This window comes from Hylobates moloch, unplaced genomic scaffold, assembly GCF_009828535.3.
Source record: "Hylobates moloch isolate HMO894 unplaced genomic scaffold, HMol_V3 SCAFFOLD_23, whole genome shotgun sequence".
Taxonomy (NCBI): Eukaryota; Metazoa; Chordata; class Mammalia; order Primates; family Hylobatidae; genus Hylobates; species Hylobates moloch.
Genome location: NW_026652298.1, coordinates 3,713,435 through 3,736,707, shown reverse-complemented (window position 1 = coordinate 3,736,707; position 23,273 = coordinate 3,713,435). Strand labels below are relative to the sequence as shown.

The window sequence follows — 23,273 nt, the reverse complement described above, 5'->3', positions numbered from 1 at the left end:
TTTGTACTTACATACTTACAATAGCTATAGGGGGACAGTATACCCATGGGTAAGAACATGGGTCCTGAAGTTTCACTGACCAAGGGCAGAATGTCAGTTTCTTCACCCGTTAGCTGCTTGCTCTTGAACAAGTGACTTACCTCTCTGAGCCTCTGTTCGTATATGAGTTAAATGCAGGTGATAATACATTACCTGACAGAGCCGCAATGAGAATTAAGTGATGAAATGTTTCTGTATTAGAGTAATACAGTTGCTATAAAGCCTACAATCTCAATGTCTTGACACTGTAAGTCACCTCACAGTCCAATATGGTCAGTGGGGGCATTCTGCTTCTTGTAGTTATTCAAGGACCCTGATGTCCTCTATCTTGTTCTGCTCTCCTCTAGGTCCTTGGGGCTACTTTATTCAACACTTATGAAAAGGGAGAGGACTGTGCGCACAAAAAGGGGGCATCACAAAGGTTTAGTTTGGGCCAGGCCTGGAGGTTGTGCACATCAGTTGTGCCCCCACTCCCAGGACTCAGTCACCTGGCCACAGCCAACCCTGGCAAAGGCTATGAATTGTAGTGTAGCCTTTTGCCCTGGAAGAAGAGGAGGACACAGATACTGCTATGCACTAGCTGTCTAAGGCACTCACCACAGTGCCTGGCATGTCGTAAGTAGGCAGCTCCATTTATTTATTTATTTATTTATTATTTTTTAATAGAGACAGAGTCTCACTATATTGCCCAGGCTTGTCTCAAACTCCTGGGCTCAAGTGATCCTCCCTCCACAGCCATCCCAAAGTGCTGGATTGCAGGCATGAACCACTGCACCTGCTGGCAGATACTTTTTAAAAAAAAATTCCAGAAGCACCAGGCAGCAGCCACAATGATGCTCACCATTTGGCAGTTGCTCAGTGACTGTGCAAATTATTCTGAACCCATAAAAGCACTCACTTTGTGTTGAAGAGCCATTTTTTAACAAAATGACAAGAACATATGTTATGAAAGGCAACCAAGCAAGATATACACCAAGTTGAAACCATGAATGAAAAACATAGTGTGAGACCCTATCATCATGTCTTCAATTACCCTCCAACCCTACATATATGGGGGGAAAGTTTCTAAAATTGGACTACTCTACCAAAAATAAAATAATAATTTGGGTAAAATAGACCCCCAAAAGTTATGAAGGTACTTACAGGAAGGAAGGATTGTTCAGGGCTTTAGCATGAGACTTTCATTTTTTAAAAAAAGTTATTCACATATTACAGCTTTCTATTAAGTAGTTATAAACTTTATTCATAAAGCTACCAATTTTTGAGCACCTACTCTGGGCAGTCACTGTGCTAAATACTTTACCTATATTTGTGCCCAGTCTATACCCAAAGCCTTCAAAGACAGCTGTTATTCCCTTATTTTAAAAAATTAGGAAGCTAAAGACATTTATTGACTCGTCAGTTCAAGATTACTTGATTAGAAAATGGCAGGACAGTGATCTTTCTAGTTCAAGTTGCACAGCTCTGATACAAGGAACAAAAGCAACAACTCAAACACCAATGTCACTGGTTGCTATGAGAAACGAGTGAGCTGATCCATACACATGGTATTCCAGGTACCCAGCATGGAATAGTAGGTGCTCAATAAAGGTTAGCTCTGTCTGCCTCCCCTTGTTCCCTCCCTGTTGCCATTCAATAGAAATAGACCATGGCAGCAGCTGCTGCAAGTCTTTCGCCTTAATCTGAGCTGTTTATTCCGAATGCACACACAGGCATGCTCAAACCTTTCCTTTTTTTCCTCTCCCATCCTGTTTTGTTTCCCTCAATCACTTTCTTCTCACTTGTATTATTGTTTATAGAAAGCACTAGGTTGATCTTTTTTCTTGTCTTCATAAGAAAGGTGAATGTATTTCTACTGCTCTGCACTCCGCTGGAGTGTGAGTTCCCTTGGCAGGAGCACAGATGATTTTACAAGGGGTAGCTAGTGTTACATTTGTAGATTCTACCATGAATATTTACGGTTCTGCAAACCATTCTGCATTCATTTCAATGGCTTCCCTAATTCCTTCCAAGTTGAGAAAATCTGATGGGGAGGGCTTTGCTATTTACTACTCAGTATATTGGATAACACGTTTGGCACACACCTCGTAGACTTAAGATGTAGTATTTGAATTTGTTAAGGAAAACTGTATGACTGCTGATCTTTGCAATATGGTTCCTGTTTTCACAGAGATTGGCAGTGATCTATAACAAAAGCCTTGATAGGGAGGTGTTATGAGGGGTGTATTATGTCCTGTACAGTTGCCCAGTGAATGTTCACTCACACCTGGTGTTTATAAGATAAACCATTGAAATTTTCCTTCCCAATGACAGACAAAACCAGTGGAGGAAATAAAAAGCCCAGTAGAAATCTAGAAGTTATAAAATAATTGTATATCTCCTTGTACTAATTTTAATTGTGTAATTAGATTGTAGATTTCATGTTGTTACTTTTCAAGTTTAATGGACCTTCAAAAAAAAAGCAGCTTTTTTTTTTTTTTTTTACTGTCAACCTCACCAAATTACAAGATAGATTTCAAAATCTCATCTCTTTTGCTTCCAGATACTCAGACTCTTTTATTTCATTTGCTAACTGTCAATGGTCTGTGTGGCATAACCTTAAAGCCAGATTTTAAGAGCTTCATATTTATTAGTGTGCAGTCTCTATTTGTATTTTTAAGCCTGTCAACCTTGGATAATTGTTGAAATTCTGCTGAGTTTGAGAAGCTTTGTTTTCCATGTCCCCCCAAATCTAAATCACTCTAATCTCTCATTATCACATTTATGTAAATATTTTTAGATTATTATGCAATTGACAGATACCTCTAAAATGTCTGATTTCCGGCTGACAGCAGTGACTTACACCTGTAATCCCAGCACTTTGGGAGGCTAAGGTGGAAGGATCACTTAAGCCCAGGAGTACATGACCAGCTTGGGGCAACATAGTGAGACCCCCCCCCAATCTCTACTAAAAATAAAAAAAAATTAGCCAGGCATGGTGGTGCACATTTGTTGTCCCAGCTACTCAGGAGGCTGGGGCAGGAGTATTGCTTCAGCCCAGGATGTCAAATTTGCAGTGAGCTATCATCACACCACTGCGCTCCAGCCTGGGCAACAGAGTGAGACCTTGTCTAAATAAATAAATAAATAAATAAATAAATAAATAAATAAATAAATAAATAAATAAATAAAATCTGCTTTTTCTAAATTGGTTTTCTATATTTTCCTTCTCTCGACAACTTCTCTGCATTATTTCTTAATTCATTAGTAGTTATACACTTGGGCATCTAGTGTTCTTGGCTGTGGTACAAACTGAAGCCTCAGCTATCTCATGGCCATATGTTCTTATTGCATATGTCGTATGATTTCTAAGAATGGGAAATTCAGAGCCTCTTTGAGCCTGAGTTTAAGATAGACAACTCAGAATATGAAATATGTGTAAGCACAATACTGCCTTGTGTCTATTTACGAAAAGCGTTTTGAGGAATGCAGCTTCAGTTTTGATTGCCAGTGTATTCCTGGCAGACTCATAAAAATAGGGAGCAAAAGGGCCCCCTTCATCCCTCTGGTGAAGGAGTTTGATAGATGAGGGATTAGAGCAATGTTAAATCCTTCTAGAGGCAATGCAAAGAAGATATCCTGCAGCTTGAGTATCAGAAAAGGTTAATCTTCACTGCTCTTCTCAAGCCAGAGACTTGAAGAGCACTGTTTCCTGAATCAATAAGGATTTAAGGAAATAAACTGGTCACATTTGTAAAAAGAGATCTATTTTCTGATGTGTAGTCCCCAGAATGGGAGCGGGAGGTGGGGTTGTTTTCTTAATTTGTCTGCTCTGTGAAGGCAGAGACTTTAGATTTTATGTGTTTGGTTAGTGCCTACGGAGTATATGTAGATGCCTAATAAACACTGTGATGATAATGTTGAGGGATTGAGGGAACGTTCTCAATTTGAGCTTCTATTTCTGAAGAATGAAACCCTTGTCTAAAAGGTGTCTGTATCTTATCTCCACTAGGGGCCCATCCAGGCTTGAGCCAATGGAGTAATTCTCCATCAAATCTTGTGTGTTCAAATTCCTAGGAGAATTTTTTGATGATTCAATCTATTGGTATGTTTCACTAACCTTCGTATCTGAAGTGATATCAGAGACACACTTCATGAGTTGCAGCTCTCAAATAAGTTGCTACAATTGGACCTAAAAGGCTTTTCTCAGGCAAGTCCAGGTATCCACTTTCCCTTATCTGCTTACTTTCAGGGGCCTTCCAGAGAACAAATGGCTGGTCCTTTTCCAAGGGAACAGATTTTCCTACCTGATGCTTTTGTTCTCCAGCAAGAAAAGAAAATGAAAACTGTTGTCTTCCCCTAGGATATTGAATCCAGAGTAAACTGAAGCTTTGTGTATTTCTTTTGTAGTGGTTTCCTTCATACATATATGAATAGAGTGATTACTGAATATCGGAGGTTTGGGCTAGAGGTAAACCATCTCTTTGATATGCAGAGCAAAATGAAATGGTAAAACATCAAATGTTGGGATGTTTGAAAGAGTTTCCTACATGACCTGTGGGGTCTTAATTTGCTCAGAGTAATGCCTTGGGCCTTCTTGTGTTGTTAATAGCCTTTAGGAGAAATTATGTTGGAGGCTGTATCAATCATCTGGCGTTTTTCTTGTTTCATACAAGATTCCCTGTACCCTTATCTTTCTATCACAATATTCTAGATTAGCTGTGTATTTGCTGGGCAGGCTTAGTACTGATGCCTTAAAAGAACATGTCACCTGCCCCTGTCTTAGTAGGCACTTTCCAAATAATAATAATAATAATACTTTGTGTTCTGAAACCTAATTTTCTTTCTTTCTTTCTTTCCCCCCAACATTTATTTTAGGTTTAGGGGGTTACATGTGCAGGTTGTTTTCCCTGCAGCGGGTAAATTATGTGTCACTAGGGTTTGGTGTACAAATGATTTTGTCACCCAGGTAGTAAACATCATACCCAATTAGTACTTCAAGTCTCACTCTCCTCCCACCCTCCATCCTCAAGTAAGCCCTGGTGTCTGTCGTGGAACCTAATTTTCTATTTCTCTCTTTTTTTTTTTTTTTTGTATTACATTTTGACTCTTCACCTGGACACAACCACATTGAGATTAAGGTATTCTCTGAATTAAATCTGTTCTCGGTATTTTATGAGTAAGTTTAGAATTTCAGGTCAGGTGCAGTGCCTCACGCCTGTAATCTCAGCACTTTGGAAGGCTGAGACAGAAGGATCGCTTGAGCCCAGGAGTTCAAGACAGTCTCTCTACAAAATATAAAAATAAATTAAAAAGCCAGGTGCAGTAATGTGCACCTGCAGTCCCAGTTACTTGGGAGGCTGAGATGAGAGGATCACCTGAGCCCAGAAGGTCAAGGCTGCAGTGAGCTATGACCATGCCACTGCACTTCAGCCTGAGTGAAAGAGCAAGTTTTAGAATTTCTACCTTGGAACAGAAGCCAAATTGGGAACCAAGAGGCGAATCACTTAAAGTCACCTGACAAATCAAAAACCAACTTGAAATCAAGTCGTTTCTCTTTCTTACTTGCTGCAATGAAGTTTAAAATATATGTTGCCCTGGTTGAGACTGTTTGTCTTGGATCAACATCATCCTAAAGAAACAGGGTAAATTTGACAGGGATGCTTATTTTACATTTCTTCCTTTCGCTTTTTCAAGTTTTTACAACTAAAATAAATGAATAGTGTGGCAGCTGGAATAGAAATCTCTTACTGATTGGGCCATAAAAGTGGGAGCTTTCAGAAACAGCCTGTTCTCCACAAAATAAAATAACCTAGACATTGTCCAAACTGTTTAATGCTAGACTTGAGAACTATAGTTTTAAAGCTTCTTTTGCTATGGATTTATTATCATTTATAAATATTATGAATTTTCAAATGAGTTAGCAACCATCAAGACAGGTAAATCTCACACCCTCTTCTGTGTTCCCACAGCCACTTTTATACCTTGTTATAATTATTGTCTTTTTCACCCAGTAGCCTATGGGTTCTTTGAGGGCAGTACCAGGTCTTGTTTATCTTTCTCTCTCACAGCACAGTGCCTTGTGTGTGATAAAGCCCCCAACAAACTGAATTAATAAAAACTATAGATCATCCTGCCCAGCCTGTTTTAGGAAGTATTTGTGTATCTCCTCCCCCTAGTAGTTTGGTTTGGTCAGCTCTGTGCCCAGCATCTCTGCTCAGAAGGCAGGGACAAGGGAGGGAAGGAGGGACTGAAATTTCTTTGGCTGACTGACCGGATGCAGTGGCTCATGCCTGTAATCCCAGCACTTTGGGAGGCCAAGGCGGGTTGATCACTTGAGGTCAGGAGTTCGAGACTAGCCTGGCCAAGATGGTGAAGCCCCGTCTCTACCAAAAATACAAAAATTAGCTGGGCATGCTGGCACGTGCCTGTAATTCCAGCTACTTGGGACACTGAGGCAGGAGAATTGCTTGAACCAGAGAGGTGGAGATTGCAGTGAGCCCAGATCACACCACTGCACTCCAGCCTGGGCAAAGAAGTGCGAGACTCCATCAAAGGAAAGAAAGGAAAGAAAAAGAAAAAGATGATAAAAAGAAAGAGAAAAGAAAACAAGAAAAGATTCCTTTGGCTATTCTCATTAGCAGCTCATTCAATTCCATTCAGTGAACGCTCTGAGCATCTGCCCCACTGCAGGCCTTGCTCCAGATGCGGAATTCGCCAAGATGAGTGAGAGGATCTACTTTGGGCAAAGCTCTCTGAGCCTTGAGGTCTGTCTTCATCCCAAAGAATTTGCACTCTAGCAGGGGAGAGGGGAAATGAATGGACGAATATTTATGTATTCCTTGGGTTGAAGGAGCAGTCAATTCTTCAGGGAAGGGAGAGCAAGGAAAACAGAGAAGAGAAGTGACGGGAAGGGAAGGAGGTTCCAGAGTGGATCAGGTGGATAAGTAGCAGTCTTGAAGTGTGAAAATTAATACATGGTGTATTTGGGGAGACAGCAAGCACTTTAAGGCATAGTTTCGAGTAGGGTTGGGGCTTAAGTTGTTTAAGTGAGAGGAATTTTTTTTTTCCTTAAGGCTTTCTACATGATTTAGATTGTGAATCTTTGGAGGATAGACTGCTGTACCACCAAGCTTTCCTCAGAGAAGGAGATCAAAAACAATGAGAGATTTAAATGTAATGAACTAATACAGAACTATAAAGTGTATGTGTGTGTGTGTGTGTGTGTGTGTGTGTGTGTAGGCCCGTGAACTTGCTAATTTCACTTCCCTTTCCTTGTCCTGTCCACTCTCTGGTACATATAAATAATGACCTGATTAAAACACTCACAGAAGGGAAGAGGAGATAAGGAGGAAGAAGAAAAGTTGATGTTCATTCTAAACCCTCAGGTGCTGTGATTTCAGGAGGGAAGAGGCTGTTTATAAGTAAATAAATATACACACACATATAATAATTGTACTTCACATGTATATAATAACTGTACTTCAAGATAGCGTGAATACTTGCAAAGATACAGGTTAAATACCATTACAGTGATAAAACCAAGGGACTACAGGATCTCAGAGAAGGAAAATCTCACCTTCAGCTATTGTGATTAGAGATTGAGAAGTAGCGTTTGAATTGGGTCTTAAGCACAGATAGAAATTTAGTTGAGGTCATAGTAGTAGTAGAATAGTGCCAGGTACTATTCTGAGCACTTTAATATTCTAATTCAATTGAGCCTCACAATAAACCTTGTGATATAGGTATTATTGTTCTTGTCATTATTATTATACCCATTTTCCAAATTAGAAAACTATGAACTAGAGCAGTTAAGGGACTTACCCAAAGCCAAACAGTTAGTAAGTAGTAAAAAGGGGATTTGAACAAAGGTAGTTTTGGCTTCAGTCCAGTTAACTAGCTAAACTACCACTCACAAGAAACAGGACAGAGGGCCTTCTAGCAGAAAGAACTGTCTTGGGCAAAGATCATATTTGGGAAGGGCAAGGTGAGTTCAAGGAGTAACTAAACTCAGTTTGGCTAGAAAGTTAAGGGGATAGGATCTGTGAGTATTGAGAGATGACAACCCTGCTTTCTTTTGTTTTGTTTTGTTGAGACAGGATATCACTCTGTTGCCCATGGGGAAATGCAGTGGTGCAGCCTTGGCTCACTGCAACCCTGCCCTCCTGGGCTCAAGCAATCCTCCCACCTCAGCCTCCCAAGTAGCTGAGACTCCAGATGCATGCCACCATGCCTGGCTAATTTTTAAAACAATTTTTTGTAGAGACGGGGTCTCACTCTGTTGCCCAGTCTGGTCTTGAAGTCTGGCCTCAAGTGACCTTCCTCCGTCAGCTTCCGAAAGTGCTGGGATTACAGGCGTGAGCCAGCATGCCTGGCCTGACCACCCTGTTTTGAACTGTAGACTTCCCACGCATCTTCCTGCTTCATCTTCCTAGTACTTTATGCCATTGTCTAACCCACTACATACTATTTTACTGGTTTATCACATTTATTTAGTCTCTCTTCATTAGAATGTAAGTAGCTAGAAGTTTGGGATTTTTCAGCTTTGTTCACCGCTCTATCTTTAGTCTCTAGAAGAGTATCTGGCATGTAGTAGGTTCCTGTTGAGTATCTGTTGAATGAATGAATGGATAAGTTGAATCCAGATCACTGAGGGTTCCACAATACTCTAGCAATCTTTAATCTCTTGGGGACCTCACATGATATGTGGGAAGCCACCAATCAACCTTGATTATATCAATGTGTCATGTGTCTGTGCATTCAGTGCTGCCCTTTGGAGGAGGGGGTGCTGCGAGATTATAGTGGAGAAATATAAAAACATTGAAAGGATTCTGTGGTTTGAAATGCTTTGTTCTACTTGCAATACTCTCAAGGAGTGGCTGCTGATGTGGACCGAGTTTTAAGGGACTTCAGGAGGCATTGCAACAAATCTCATCCCAACCCTATTATAAGTACCTAAAGTTACATACTGTTGGATTTCACTTCCTGTTATTAATCACTGATTTTTCATGGAAAACCGCTTTTTTATTGTTACTACTAGCTCAGCATGCAGCATACTAACCAACAAGCAGCATATTTCCACTGTACACAGGCTCTTGGGCCAGACTACCACCATTGTGTTTTGCCCCCATGGCTTGGACATATTCTTTAACCTGTCTAAGCTTCGGTGTCCTAGCTTCGAAAAATGGAATAATAATAGTACTTTCCTCAATGGGCTGACATGAGGATTAATGAGTTAATATATATATTTTTAGTCTTAAAAGAGTATGTGGTGCTCACTTTGGCAACACATGTACTAAAATTGGAATGATACAGAGATTAGCGTGGCTCCTGTGGAAGGATGACATGCAAATTCATAAGGTATTCCATTAAAAAAAAAAAGAGTCTGACACATAGTAAGGTATATAGAGACTTCGGATTGCTGGAAGGAATTATTGGAAAGGAAGGTGAAAAAGAAATGAAGGCAGATTTTATTTATCTCACAGTTTGCCCAGAATCCTATGGCTAAAGACACCTTAACTTTACTGTTTTTAGAGTCCACCATCACTACCCTGAAAGATTATTTTGGAGAGTGTTGTTGGATTTGATCATGTGGCATTAAAAATGCCAGATGACCGTATGTTCTCACTCATATGTGGGAGCCAAGCTATGAGAACACAAAAGTATAAGAATGACATATTAGACTTGGGGTTTGGGGAAACGGATGGTGGGTGGTGAGGGATAAAAGACTACACACTGGGTACAGTGTACGCTGCCCAGGTGATGGGTGCACTGAAATCTCAGAAAGTCACCACTAGAGAACTTATTCATGTGACCAAACACCACCTGTCCCCCAAAAGCCTATTGAAAAAAAAGTTAAAGGTACTTTGGAGAAACAAGCAATTAAAAAAAAATGCCATATGACATCTAACATCTGATCTATAAGATAGTAAGAACTGGACAGTACAGTTAAAATCCTATCACCTGAAAATATTGCAGTCATGGGGGAAGGAATGAGGGAGAGAAGGAATGAGAGAGAGAAGGAAAGAAAGGATGAAGGAAAGAAGGAAGGATTCTGCAAAAATGATGTTGTAAGCATCATTCATTTTATATAGTAAAACAATTGAACAGTCCCTTGGATTTCGCTATAAGGGACTTGACCTACTGATGAATTTCTTCTTACTGTGGTATTCTTAAAATGTTTTAAATGAGTGAACTTCAGTTGAAGCTTCTCATACCAAGACAATTCTGATAAAACTGGAGTCCACACTCCATGGTAAAATTAAGAAGCCCTCAAAATAGTAAGAATGATTGAAGATTGGTGGCTTTCAATGAAGCTTGGTGTATTCTGTTAAGCAGTTATGCCCAGGAAAGAGATAACTGAATGTTATTGTTCAACTCCAGGTGGAGATATTACTTTATTTTTATTTTGTCTATATAGTCCACTGCTTCTGTCTACAAAGTATTTAAAGTGACTCACATGAAAATAGTAATAATAAAATATTGAAATACAAGAAGATCAGAACAAAAAGAAGGCAACTATAATAATGCTCAACCCTACTCCTATTGGTCGAATCACTTTTGAGTTTCATATTTGTTGCTCTGGGTTTTTGAAAAATGAAAGGGCAGGGGAATCATGACCTGTGACATATTATTTCTCACTATGGAAAAGAAGGAGAATTTGTCTTCCACAGGGAAAATAAAAGCTGTTCGAGCATAATTCTAAGAAGACATTTTCATATATATATATATATATATATATATTTTTTATTATTATACTTTAAGTTCTAGGGTACATGTGCACAACGTGCAGTTTTGTTACATATGTATACATGTGCCATGTTGGTGTGCTGCACCCATTAACTCGTCATTTAAGGCCATAATTCTAAGAAGATGTTTTCTATAGAAGACATCGAGTGATCTAATGAGTAATTCACAACATTGTTATAGTAAGCGTAGTTTTGAATTTCTTGTGGCCTTTTCTTACAGTGGCATTAAGTAACGTTGAGACCCTAGTATTGAAATGCCATAAAGTGATTTGGTAGCCTTCAGCAGGGTATACTTGAACTTCATTCAAGGATAGCATTAGACATCCTGTAGAGGAAGATGGATGATCTGGCCCTCTCAATGATCTTCTCTAAAGATTACTTCTCCCAGGAGATCTGATAAAGAACAGGTAGTCGGAGATTTCATTTCCTGTCCGGGCCTGAAGAGCTGGTACCACTAATTCTGGAAAATCCACATATAAACATTGCAGCCCTGTGGGCAGTTGTTGGATTTTCATTGTGAAAGTTAAGAATCCTGAAGCTCTTCTGGACTGCCTGAAAGGTTGCCCACCTTCCAGAAACAGACAAACTCTTATAAATTATTATTGACTTAAAATTTAAATCTCCAAGTGCTTAGATAAGATAAAAATCCATATTTCTTAACTATGATGGTTAAAAAGCAACTATATTTGTCTGCGGCACATGAGTAGATACTATTATATGAGGAGAATGTTTATATTGTCAGCTATTGTGTGCTTCACGTTCATATAACTCAAGTTTGTCGAGCTTCTACTGTGAGCCAGGTTACCTTCTTGGATGTGTCTCTGCATACAGTGTATTTTTATTTCCTTAAATTCTCTTTTTGATGTGTTCATGTGTATGTTTTTATGTTTTTGTTTTATTTTATTATTATTTTTCTTTTTGAGATGGAGTTTCACTCTTGTTGCCCAGGCTGGAGTGCAATGGCGTGATTTTGGCTCACCGCAGCCTCTGCCTACCAGGTTCAAGCGATTCTCCTGCCTCAGCCTCTCGAGTAGCTGGCATTACAGGCATGTGCCACCATGCCCAGCTAATTTTGTGTTTTTAGTAGAGACGGGGTTTCTCCATGTTGGTCAGGCTGGTCTCGAACTCCTGACCTCAGGTGATCTGCCCACCTCGGCCTTCCTAAGTGTTGGGATTACTGGCATGAGCCACCGTGCCCAGCCTGTATGTTTTTATTTTATTAGTTTTTTTAAAATACAAAAACTATAGTCACTTATTGTTTTAAGTCCAATTATTCAGAGATACATAAAGATATATAAAAGTTAATAATCTTTTCCCTCTTTAATCCCCATGGTTATTATCCAGTGTTATCAGTTTGATATGGCTTCTTCCATACCTTTTTCTGTGCTCAAATAATTTTCTTAATTGTTCAGAGCATATGTCTAAAACTTCAATGTATAATATTAGTGATTTTTTTCAATGGAGCCATATTTATTTTTGCTGGCAAGCAGGAGAAATTTTCCCCTAATTATAATTGATTTTCTCTAGTGTACTTGTTTGTTTGCTCTGTCTTGAGGGAAGGGAGGGGAAACGTTATTATTACTCTCCCAAATAATTTAGAAGCTGAAGACTCCACCTATGAATGGAACTTTTCCTGTTCTGAACAGGACCAAACCTGATGGGATATGATAAGCATATATTTTTCAAATGATGTCATCTTCCATCTGATGTCAACTTTTGTGTATATGCTCATTAATTTTGAGACTAGCTTCAGTGTCACAGTATCAAATCTGAATACATCCTACACACCCTTCTCAAAAGTCAGTGCTCGAATATCCTTTCATTGATCTTTTGTCAAATAGGGAAGTCATCTGGTTTATAGTGTTATTTCCCGTGCATTTAGTGAGTGTACAGAATCCCAGGAACTGCATGACCCTAAAGTTGCAGAAAAGAAACATTTTGAAAATCTGAATACAAGTGGATCACCCCTTATTGATGGAGGATACATTCCAAGGCCTCCTGTGGATGCGTGAAACTATAGATAGTACCAAACCCTTTACAGTTGTCCCTCAGTATCCATGGGGCATTTGTTCTGAGACCTTTCTCAAATAACAAAATCTGAGTCAGTGAAAGAAAATGGTGTAGTATTTGCATATTACCTATGCATATCCTCATATATACTTTAAATTATTTCTTGATTCCTTATAATACCTAATATAATGTAAATGCTGCATAACTAGTCATGCTGTATTGTTTGGGGAATAATGACGAGGAAAAAATGTTCATTACATGTTCAGTATGTGTGCAATTTTTTTCTGAGTATTTTCAATCCACGGTTGAATCCACAGATGTGGAACTCATGGATACAGAAGGCCTTCTATAGATACTATATTTTTTTCCTCTACATACATGCCTATGATAAAGTTTAATTTATAAATTAGGCACAGTAAGAGATTAACAGTAGTAACTAATGATAAAATAATTGTAACAACATACTGTAATGAAAACAAATGTGGTCTCTCTTTCTGTTTTTCAAAATATCTTTTTATACGGTACCAAGGAAAATGAAACCATGGAAAGCGAAACTGCATGTAAAGGGGGACTATTGTCTACAGTTATGACATCATTTTTGTGCCTGTGATGATGCTTGAGGATGAGAAGTCTGAAACAAGATAGTTAACTGTTGAAAAAATAGGACTGCTTTATGTGGCAATCTTAAATAGCAATCGTATCTGAAACATTTCTAGATGCCCAAAGCAATATCTGAAATACTGCGTGTAGAGGGTCTCTTCCATATTTCAGTTATTAGGCATTGCTCACACAGAGAGTAAGAATATATTAAGGAACTCGGCCAGGTGCTGTGGCTCACGCCTGTAATCCTAGCACTTTGGGCAGCTGAGGCAGGCGGATCACGAGGTCAGGAGATCGAGACCATCCTGGCTAACAAGGTGAAACCCCGTCTCTACCAAAAATACAAAAATTAGCAGGGCATGGTGGCAGGTGCCTGTAGTCTCAGCTACTTGGGAGGCTGAGGCAGGAGAATGGCGTGAACCCAGGAGGCGGAGCTTGCAGTGAGCTGAGATTGCGCCACTGCACTCCAGCCTGGGTGACAGAGTGAGACCCCGTCTCAAAAAAAAAAAAAAAAAAAAAAAAAAATATATATATATATATAAAGGAACTCTTAAGCCAACCTTTCAACCTTCTCCATGCCTATTCCCTCTAGTCTGCCCCGACCCAAGAAAACCAGATACACACATGCTCGCATACACATTTGTCAAAATCTTGACTCTTAAACCCAAAGACCAATAACTATAGATATGTGTCATGTATCAGTAGGATATGACCACAAGGTATGTCTAAGAAAGCCAACTTCAGTATTCCCATTTTACAGATGGGAAAATAGATGGAATGTGGGAGGAATAGTAACATGAAGAAAATAGTTTCAAGGTATGGTGGCCATGTAGTAATTAAATGAAAAGTAAGTCCCCTGCTAGGAAGCTGTACTTCTTGCTAGCCTCAATGAAACCATGCAAGGATGGCCATCCTTGCATGGAAACTTAAAGTAACCTGAAGGAAGAGGCAGCGGCTTCATCGCATCCAGTTGGTTAATCCCCTCTCTGTCAATCACCTGCATACAAGCTGAATAGACTATAAATTCACATTTCTGGAGCCACATGGTCAAAATAGCACTTTATATTCAGTGTGAAATTCTTAAAATGAAACCCAGCTGGCAGATGGGAAGGACTGGGGTGGGGAGGAATATTGAGTGTGCAAGGGTTTCATGATTTTCCAGAGAGCTTTTTATGCTTTGTGCAGATATAGGAATATTTTTAAACATCTATGATGCAGTACAAATGAATTTCTTAAATCTAAACTATGAGTCTAATTTATAATATTTCATAAAAACCATTAAGATAGTTATGCAAGCCATTGCAAATTCAGCCTTACCTATAAGGATAGAGTGATTGGCTCATTTAGGGAACTCTTTTCAATTCCTCCATGAATGTTAATTAATATATTATGTCTTTTAGTGCTTTGAATAAGTCCTTTGCTTAATAACATACTTTGTGAGAAAGTGAGAGGAACAAGAAAGAGAATAGTTAGTTCAGTTCACTTCCACCTCCATCTCATGTGCAGAACTTCCCCCCATTATGTTGTACCTCTTAATTGCTTCCATTTTTTTCTCTTTCCCCAGGTTTTGTAGGACGTAAATCACATCTTGGTGATGTACAGGGCCAGTGGTCATGCTGGAACCTGTCAAACCCCCATCCCATAGTACAATACTTTTTGTTACTGATCCAAGCCCTGCCACCTACCAGACACATTTACAGATTTATCAAATCAGATTGATAGAAGGTTGCCCCTTCTCGTGGTGCCAAAAAGCAGTTCAACCTGTAAGTAGGTTACTACATATTTGATGTCCATGACTTCATATAAGAAGTCAGAATTCAAGTATTTCAGCAGCTGCAAGAGATTCCAGCATTTCCACATGTTTTATGAAAACTATAATTGACTTGCTAAAAAGTGTGCAGGTTACGTGTGTTGTATGGATAGATGAGAAGCTACAGTCAAACAGGCAAGAATTTGTTTCTGAAATCCTGATTTCTCTAGAGCCACATCTTTTCCTTTTTTTCAGTGAAAGATTAGATGCTGTGACTAGGCACCTAAAATTTACAAACCCTATTTCAAGGACTCTGATGTATAAGTCCCCTTATGCTAAATGTGACAGGGTATCAGGAACTAAAAGTAAGTTTGTGGACACATAGAGGCAAATGCCATTTACATGTATCATTTAGTATTGTTTTGTTATTAACACCTTCTAGTTAAAAATAGATCATTGGTACAGGCTATCATTTGTCAGGCATTGGAATTATATGATTTTTGTTTTTAAGTGCTTTTCTGGAATTGGCATTTTACCAAAGGAAAAATGAATTTGATAAGGGTGGGAAAGAAACAGATGATAATTTCAAGGTAAAATAGGACTATTCTGCAAAGTCCTAAGATTACCTGCTCTCTAAAGAAATGTAGTGTGGAAGATTGTAATCAGGGCATTGGCTGAGAAAAGCTCAGGACATTTTCTTGGTGGGTATACTTTATAATATAATTGTGTTTCTGTTCTGGGTCTAGAAAATTGGAATAAGTTCTATTTAGAAAATATTTTACAAATACATTCAGAATAACATTACGTTTAATATTTTAACTAACATTATATTTAATAACAAGGTTTTCAGTTATAACCATGATATGCTTTCATAGAGATGAATATTTCTACAGGAAACTGTAGGGGTGGGGGGGTGTGCACATGAGCGTGGGTTTGAGTATTTTAATTTTATTTATTTATACTCGACTCTCACAAAAAAGGATTTGAGGTGATAGACACTAGTATTGATTCTGACAGTGGACATGCTTTTATGTAACACTCTAAACTTCAGACTGAAGTGGGTGTTAATGACTTCCCCTCTGAGAATGCTTTTGATTCAGACATGATGAAAAGTGTGACTGGAAATGTAGAGCAGAACGTGTAGTTAAGAGCCCACTCATCTGGCCTGATCTGAACTGGTAGTTGAACAGTTAATCAAGAACTGGCTAAAAGGCCAGGCGCTGGTGGTTCACACCTGTAATCCTAGCACTTTGGGAGGCCGAGGCAGTAGGATCATCTGAGGTCAGGAGTTCGAGACCAGCCTGGCCAACATGGTAAAACTCCATCTCTACTAAAAATACAAAAATTAGGTGGGCATGGTGGCAGGCGCCTGTAATCCCAAGTACTCGGGAGGATGAGGCAAAGAATTGCTTGAACCCGGGAGGCAGAGGCTGCAGTAAGCCGAGATTGTGCCACTGCACTCCAGCCTGGGTGAGACTCTGTCTCAAAAAAAAAAAGGAACTAAAAATAAATAATTTATTTTAATTTAAGCATACCAAAGGTACTAATCTTTTCATGTTAGGCCAAGGCCTTTTATCTGAATGTGTGGCCACTAATCAGAGTTGTGTGTTATATTTGTTTCATTAAGCAGCCATTACCTATGATTTTTCAGCTTCTGTTTCTTTAAAATGGAACTATAAGTTAAAGATACTTGGGAAGCAATCTGCGTCTTTCCCTCTCAATCCTTTATAGTTATCTTATCTAAATCCAATCCAACAGCACTTTGGTTTTAGTGACTCACCTTGATTAAGTTCTTTGAACTCATTCCATTTAGTTTTTTCATAGGAATAGAAATTCTCAAGTTCATATTTTATCTGTTGGTGTCACATTTAATTATACTACCTAATAATAAATATGATTGCCATCTTGAGAGCTGTGAAGCAACCTAGGAGTGGAAATGAGCAGACATATTAAAAAGCAGCTCACCAGTTGTCAGCATCCACTGGGTAATTACCATCATTCAGGGTGGTGTGTCCACTGGTCATGAACATTCACTGTGTAGGCAACATCAATCATTTGTTTTGTACCAAGACAATGAAGAGTCAGTTGATCCGAGGTGATTAGGTGGAGACTAATCAGTAGAGCTTTTATCATAGCTCTATGTGCTATTGTTTTGAACCCAACTATAGATTTGTCCTTATCTATGGCTGCTTTATATTTAACCCATATATTGCCTTCTGTCCCTCCTTTAGATCAGTTATATAGCAAATGTTATTATTGCTGTAGTACTTTCTTTTCCTTCATGTCACTTATTCCTACCTGACTTTACTTAGTTACTTGATATCTGTCAGTATCGCTGGCTACCATGTAAGCTCCATGAGGGCCAGGACTTGTTATGTTCACCTTTGTATCCCCAGAGCCCAAAACAGTGACTGTGTAGACTGAGTGAAAGGTGGCTACTTCCTTGGCACACTTGCTTCAGTCCAATTTGGTGTACTGACTTGGCCTCCCAAGGTCTGTTAATTATTCATTTCGAGCCAGAAAGAAGCACAGAGAATAGGAGCTGTCGACCTGTGATGTTCCTGGACGTAGCTCCTGGTCTACCCTCCCAGTCCACTTTCTAAATCTCCTGGTTCCAGGGAGTGAGTCTGATGGTTTGTGCTGCTAAACTGTGGATTGAATCATTAACAGGGGTTTGTTCTCTGACTTTTGCCTTAGAAGATCAGTTCAGAGCAAGGTTTTTCAATCTTGGCATTATTGACCTTTTGGGCTAGATAATTGTTGAGGTGAGAGGGGAAGCTGCCCTATGCATTGGAGGATGTTAGCCACATCTCCCTGGCCTCTACCCACTAGAAGCTGGTAGTAATCACCTGCTCTGCTTCCCCACCCCCTGTTATGACAACCAAAACAATCTCCAAACATTATCAAATGTCCCCTGGGAAGGTACAGTTGCCTTTTCCTTTCCCCGGTTTAGAACTAGTGTTTTCAACTAGTCATGGATGACAATTATGACCCAAGGCCACACTCCCAATGCTGTGATAAATCCCAGTCAGTGGCTTTTGGAACCTTTATTTCTGGTGTTCTCTTTATGTCTGATGAGAATGTTCTTGAGACATATCCTTCACAGGCTTTATACTGAGCTCAACTAGTCCTTTGTGGGATTTTTTGGCTAAAATTCCTCAGTACGGATTACCACTTAGCTTTTCTTTAGACGGCCTGCAAGCCTCTTTCCAAGCTCATGTTTCTCAGTTGCCAGGATATTAGGCTCCTGACTGTATTGCCAGCAGGGAAAGAAATTCTCTTCCCGTGACTGACATGGCACCTGGTTACAAGCGCATTTGTTACCTGTTGCCCTTGCTCAGATGTGCTGTTGAGGCAGCCGTCAGCTTTTTCTGCCTCAGCTCCCTGGCCCTCTTTCCCCTAGTTCTCCATGCTTTCCTGTTTTTTTCTTTTCCTTCTGGTGTTTCCATGGTGGCTTCTTGCTGTAGCCAGAGGACAAACTGCTGACAGGCACATCCCTTGAATATCTCTGCATCTGGACGGGGCCATTGGCACCCTCCATTGGTGACTGAGTAACGCGTGGCTTGCCATATTTGTCTGTCTCCTGTTTATGGCCCAAGAATTTGAATCTGCTCCAGCATCTAAATGTTGTCGTTGTTAGGACAGAGTGCTGCCATAGTACCACAAGGCCAATATTAAACATGTTTATTTGGGTTCCATATATTAACATTTTGATTTGTTACTACTGCTGTTGTTTTTTCATACCCGACAGCTGCAAGATTGAGACAGGGGACATATATTCCATTACAAAAGCCAAACAACCTTGTGTATATAAACTGTTTTTAAAAAATATTTGTGCCTTTAACAGTCTTTAACCATTGACTAAATATATTCTCCCTAATATTTTGTTGAGTCAGAGAATCCCTTGAGTTGGCCAATTGACAGTAGTTTAATAAAGTGCACAAGGGATGCCAATATTGGATAAGCAGGGAGAATAGCTAGACTCGACAAAATCACATCACGTTCTCCTGGTTGTCTGATCAGGTAGCAATTGTTTGACGTGTATTTGTGGCACGGAGCCTTGTATAACAGAAAAAGTTGAATGTGAGATGTGGCCAAAAACTCATTTTAAAATATACAGTAGACTTTTAAGAAAATTCAGAATGTGAAATAGAATCAGGAATTGTTCATTTGTCAGCTAACGCTAAGTTACCTCAAATGTTTTGTAAGGTCTTAGGGGGATGAAATTTATGTTCACTCCGAGGCAAATGTTGGATTTGAAAAATGCCAGGCGGCCGGGCACGGTGGCTCACGCCTGTAATCCCAGCACTTTGAGAGGCCGAGGCGGGCAGATCACGAGGTCAGGAGATCGAGACCATCCTGGCTAACACGGTGAAACCCTGTCTCTACTAAAAATACAAAAAAGTAGCTGGGCGAGGTGGCGGTCGCCTGTAGTCTCAGCTACTCGGGAGGTTGAGGCAAGAGAATGGCGTGAACTCCGGGGGGCGGAGCCTGCAGTGAGCCGAGATCGCGCCACTGCACTCCAGCCTGAGTGAAAGAGCGAGACTCCTCAAAAAAAGAAAAAAAAAAAAAAAAAAAACAGGCTCAGGGGCTTCTTCCTCTCATGCTATTTTGCAGAATCAAAGGCTATGGTGGGAAAATAGTGTTTTCTGTAACACAAAAGCATAAATTCTCAGCACTGGAATGTCCTCAGAGCACATCTAGCCATCCCAGTCTAAGCTTTTAGCAAGGCAAAGGAGGAATAATCCAATTGTGTTGAAACATTTCAGTTACTGAGGCAGACACAATTGTTGGTAATGATGAGTTGTTTTTCTTTTTCATATACTCTTTAACCTCATAAAATATGGAACTCATATCTTCAACCTGCACTTTGTAATATCAGGATGTGCACCCACCCTCCCACCGCCTAGCCATTTCAGTATGCACACTTAATGGGTATTAAGTTTAAAAAAAAAAACTTAAAAGAATCAATTTCATGGTGAATGCATCTAGTTAAGCAAACCATTTAAACAACATTTTACTCGCGTGTAGCAGACCATTTTATAAGATACTGATCGCTTTACAAGCCTGTGTTTCAGACAAGCTAATTGGTTGTCTCTGATATGTGTTTGGGGCTTTCACTCATTAACTCCCTTTCCTGTCTCGTACATACGTTGTTAGCTTACAGACATATAGGTAGGACTCTTCAAACAACCTTATTCTATTACCAGGCGAAAGGTTTTCATTGAATAGGTTTCTTCCTACTTACAATATTTGCTTTCTTGAAATGTAAAGCAAATCATAACTGAATATTACCCCAAATACAGAAGATAAAAAAATCAAGTAGAATACCCTAAAAGTGCTGGATACCAAAAATGAATGCTCTTTTGAAAGAGTGGAATGGAAATGATTGACAGAAAGGAAGGAAAGGAGGAGAGGAGAAAAAGGAAGAGAACATGATATGCTCTTGAACCTGGCTGCCTCTGTAATTAATGACTATGTTATACATGGTAGTGAGAAGTCTGTTGCTTGCACCTGCATGCAAAGACAAGTGTACTGATGCTTCTCTTTTTGCATATGTCAGAGTTTTCCATTCTCTGAAATAAGAATTAGATGCTTTGTTTGGACACAGATTAAAGGAATAGCTCAAAACATAAGTGTCCTATGTGGGTCTTGAGATTTCTGGAGTGGTTCTCTTTTCCAGGATAGGTTGTTTACTTTTCTGTTTGCAACACGATTCATTGCAGTTGCCCGTAGGCATATGTGTAATCATTTTAACCAATTATATCTACAGTTTTGAAACTCTTCATGTAAAATCCCACCTCTTTCATGAAACCATGGCTTGATTAATTGGGAAGACTGGTAACTTCTCTCCAATATTCAATTTTCTTCTTTTACTGACATTTTAACATGGAATGAAATATAGTACATATTTTGTTGTCTTTTTCATTGTAGCTCAGCTATTTAAATCTATTTTTTCAAATAAGTATCCTCTTTGTATGTCACATTATATTGAGAACACTAGATAATACAAATTTTTTTTCATTGTCTGTGCCCTCAAGGAACTGAGGACTCATACACATGAAAAAAATAAGGAATAATTATCCAAATCTGGATTATGCTGTAACTGAAAATGGTGTTCACCAGAGACTTGTGGAGATGCTTCATCTGCATTGAGTCTTGATAGCCTAACCATTAATTTATACAATAATTATTTATAATGCCCGTTATAAGCAGAGTATAATGGTTCCTATAACTAAAAAGCTCATAGATTGCAGGCCTTTGGCATTGCTTGATTCAGGGGTTTGTGGTTCAATCACACCTATTTTTCCTGCAGTTTTCTTGGCTATTTCTTCATGTATGAGCTATCTTTCAGCATTTGTATCCTGCGGAAACTACCTAGAAACTGAACCTCAGCTTTGATGACCTTATGAACCTCTGAATCCAGTGGGCACACACTAGCAGGGGATATTTCAGTTTTATAAACAAATAAATCCTCTTCATCTTTTTAGGCCAGTTTAAGTTGGGCATTCTGCTTCTGTCAACCACAGGCCTCTTCAGTTACTGACAGTTTGGTACTAGAAGGGATTGCTGAGTTAATTCTACCAAACATTAACATTCAGTTACTCATAATTTGGTACTATAAGTGGTTGCTACAAGTGGACTCCAAAATGTAGAATTGGATAAATAGATATAGGGAGGAAAAAAGTAAGGAGGACTCTTCTGTCCCTGATTTGTAAGGTTAGGAGTCCTATTCGCTGACTGAAAAACAGATCATTTACATTTTCTCTTGTCGTTACTTGGAATATGTCATTAACTCTTGTGAATACAGAAACAATCAAAATGTGACAGAGACATAATCCAACTGAATTTTATTTTTAACACGTATAAGAGGTATAACCATGCTAGATAAGAAAACAAGGAAAAGAATATAGAACTTCATTTACTTGAATCAATCAAAAAAGCTAGACATTGAAACATAATAATATATATGGGGGTGAGATCCAATAGAATGCTCTTAAAATGCCATTAAAATTAAATGTTTGTTCATCCTTAAGAAAGTAGGAGAAAAAACAGCAAACTAAACCAAAACAAACAGAAGAAAGAATATAATAAAGATTACACTAGAAATAAATGAAATAGAGATTAGGAAAACAATAGAGAAAATCAATAATATCAAAAGTTAGTTTTTTTGAAAGACCAATAAAATTGACAAATCTTTTTGTTGTTGTTGTTTTTTGTTTTTTTGGGTTTTTTTGAGACAGAGTCTCACTCTGTTACCCAGGCTGGACTGCAGTGGCATGGTCCCAGCTCACTGCAGTCTCCACCTACCAGGTTCAAGTGATTCTCCTGCCCCAGCCTCCTGAGTAGCCGGGATTACAGGCGTGCACCACCACGCCTGGCTAATTTTTTGTATTTTTAGTAGAGATGGGGTTTCACCATGTTGGCCAGGCTGGTCTCAAACTTCTGACCTCAGGCTATCCACCCACCTCAGCCTCCCAGAGTGCTGGGATTACAGGTGTGAGCCACCACGCCCAGCCAATTTGACAAATCTTTAATCAACTAACAAAGCAAAAATGAGGGAAACTTAAATTACTAAAATTAGGAATGAAAGAAGAGACGCAACTACCAACCTTACAGAAATAAAAAGGGGCTGGGTACAGTGGCTCATGCCTATAATCTCAGCAATTTGGTAGGCCAAGAGAGGAAGATTGCTTGAGCCCAGGAGTTCAAGACCAGCCTGGGCAACATGATGAAATCCCATCTCTACAAAAAAATACAAAAATTAGCCAGGCATGGTGGTCCACGCCTGTGGTCCTCGCTACTCAGGAGGCTGAGGTGGGAGGACCGCCTGAGCCTGAAAGGTTGAGGCTACAGTGAGCCATGATAGCATCATTGTACTCCAGCCTGGGCAACAGAGTGAGGTCTGTCGGGGGTAGGGGGGGCGGCGGGGGGAACCCAAACCAAAAAAAAGAAATATAGGGCCGGGCGTGGTGGCTCACGCTTGTAATCCCAGCACTTTGGGAGGCCGAGGCGGGTGGATCACGAGGTCAGGAGATCGAGACCACGGTGAAACCCCGTCTCTACCGGGCGTGGTGGCGGGCGCCTGTAGTCCCAGCTACTCGGAGAGGCTGAGGCAGGAGAATGGCGTGAACCCAGGAGGCGGA

At 39.6% G+C, this 23,273-nt stretch overlaps 1 protein-coding gene and 1 non-coding gene across 3 annotated transcripts in view; both read left to right on the top strand.

Moving 5' to 3' along the window:
• The window catches only part of ARL15 (ADP ribosylation factor like GTPase 15), a 433,698-nt gene that overhangs the window by 395,088 nt on the left and 15,337 nt on the right, over positions 1-23,273 (top strand). The window lies entirely within an intron of this gene.
• On the top strand, positions 9,290-9,393 carry LOC116462808 (U6 spliceosomal RNA). Its single transcript, XR_004246464.1, has one exon. It is a non-coding gene; the product is annotated as a U6 spliceosomal RNA (small nuclear RNA).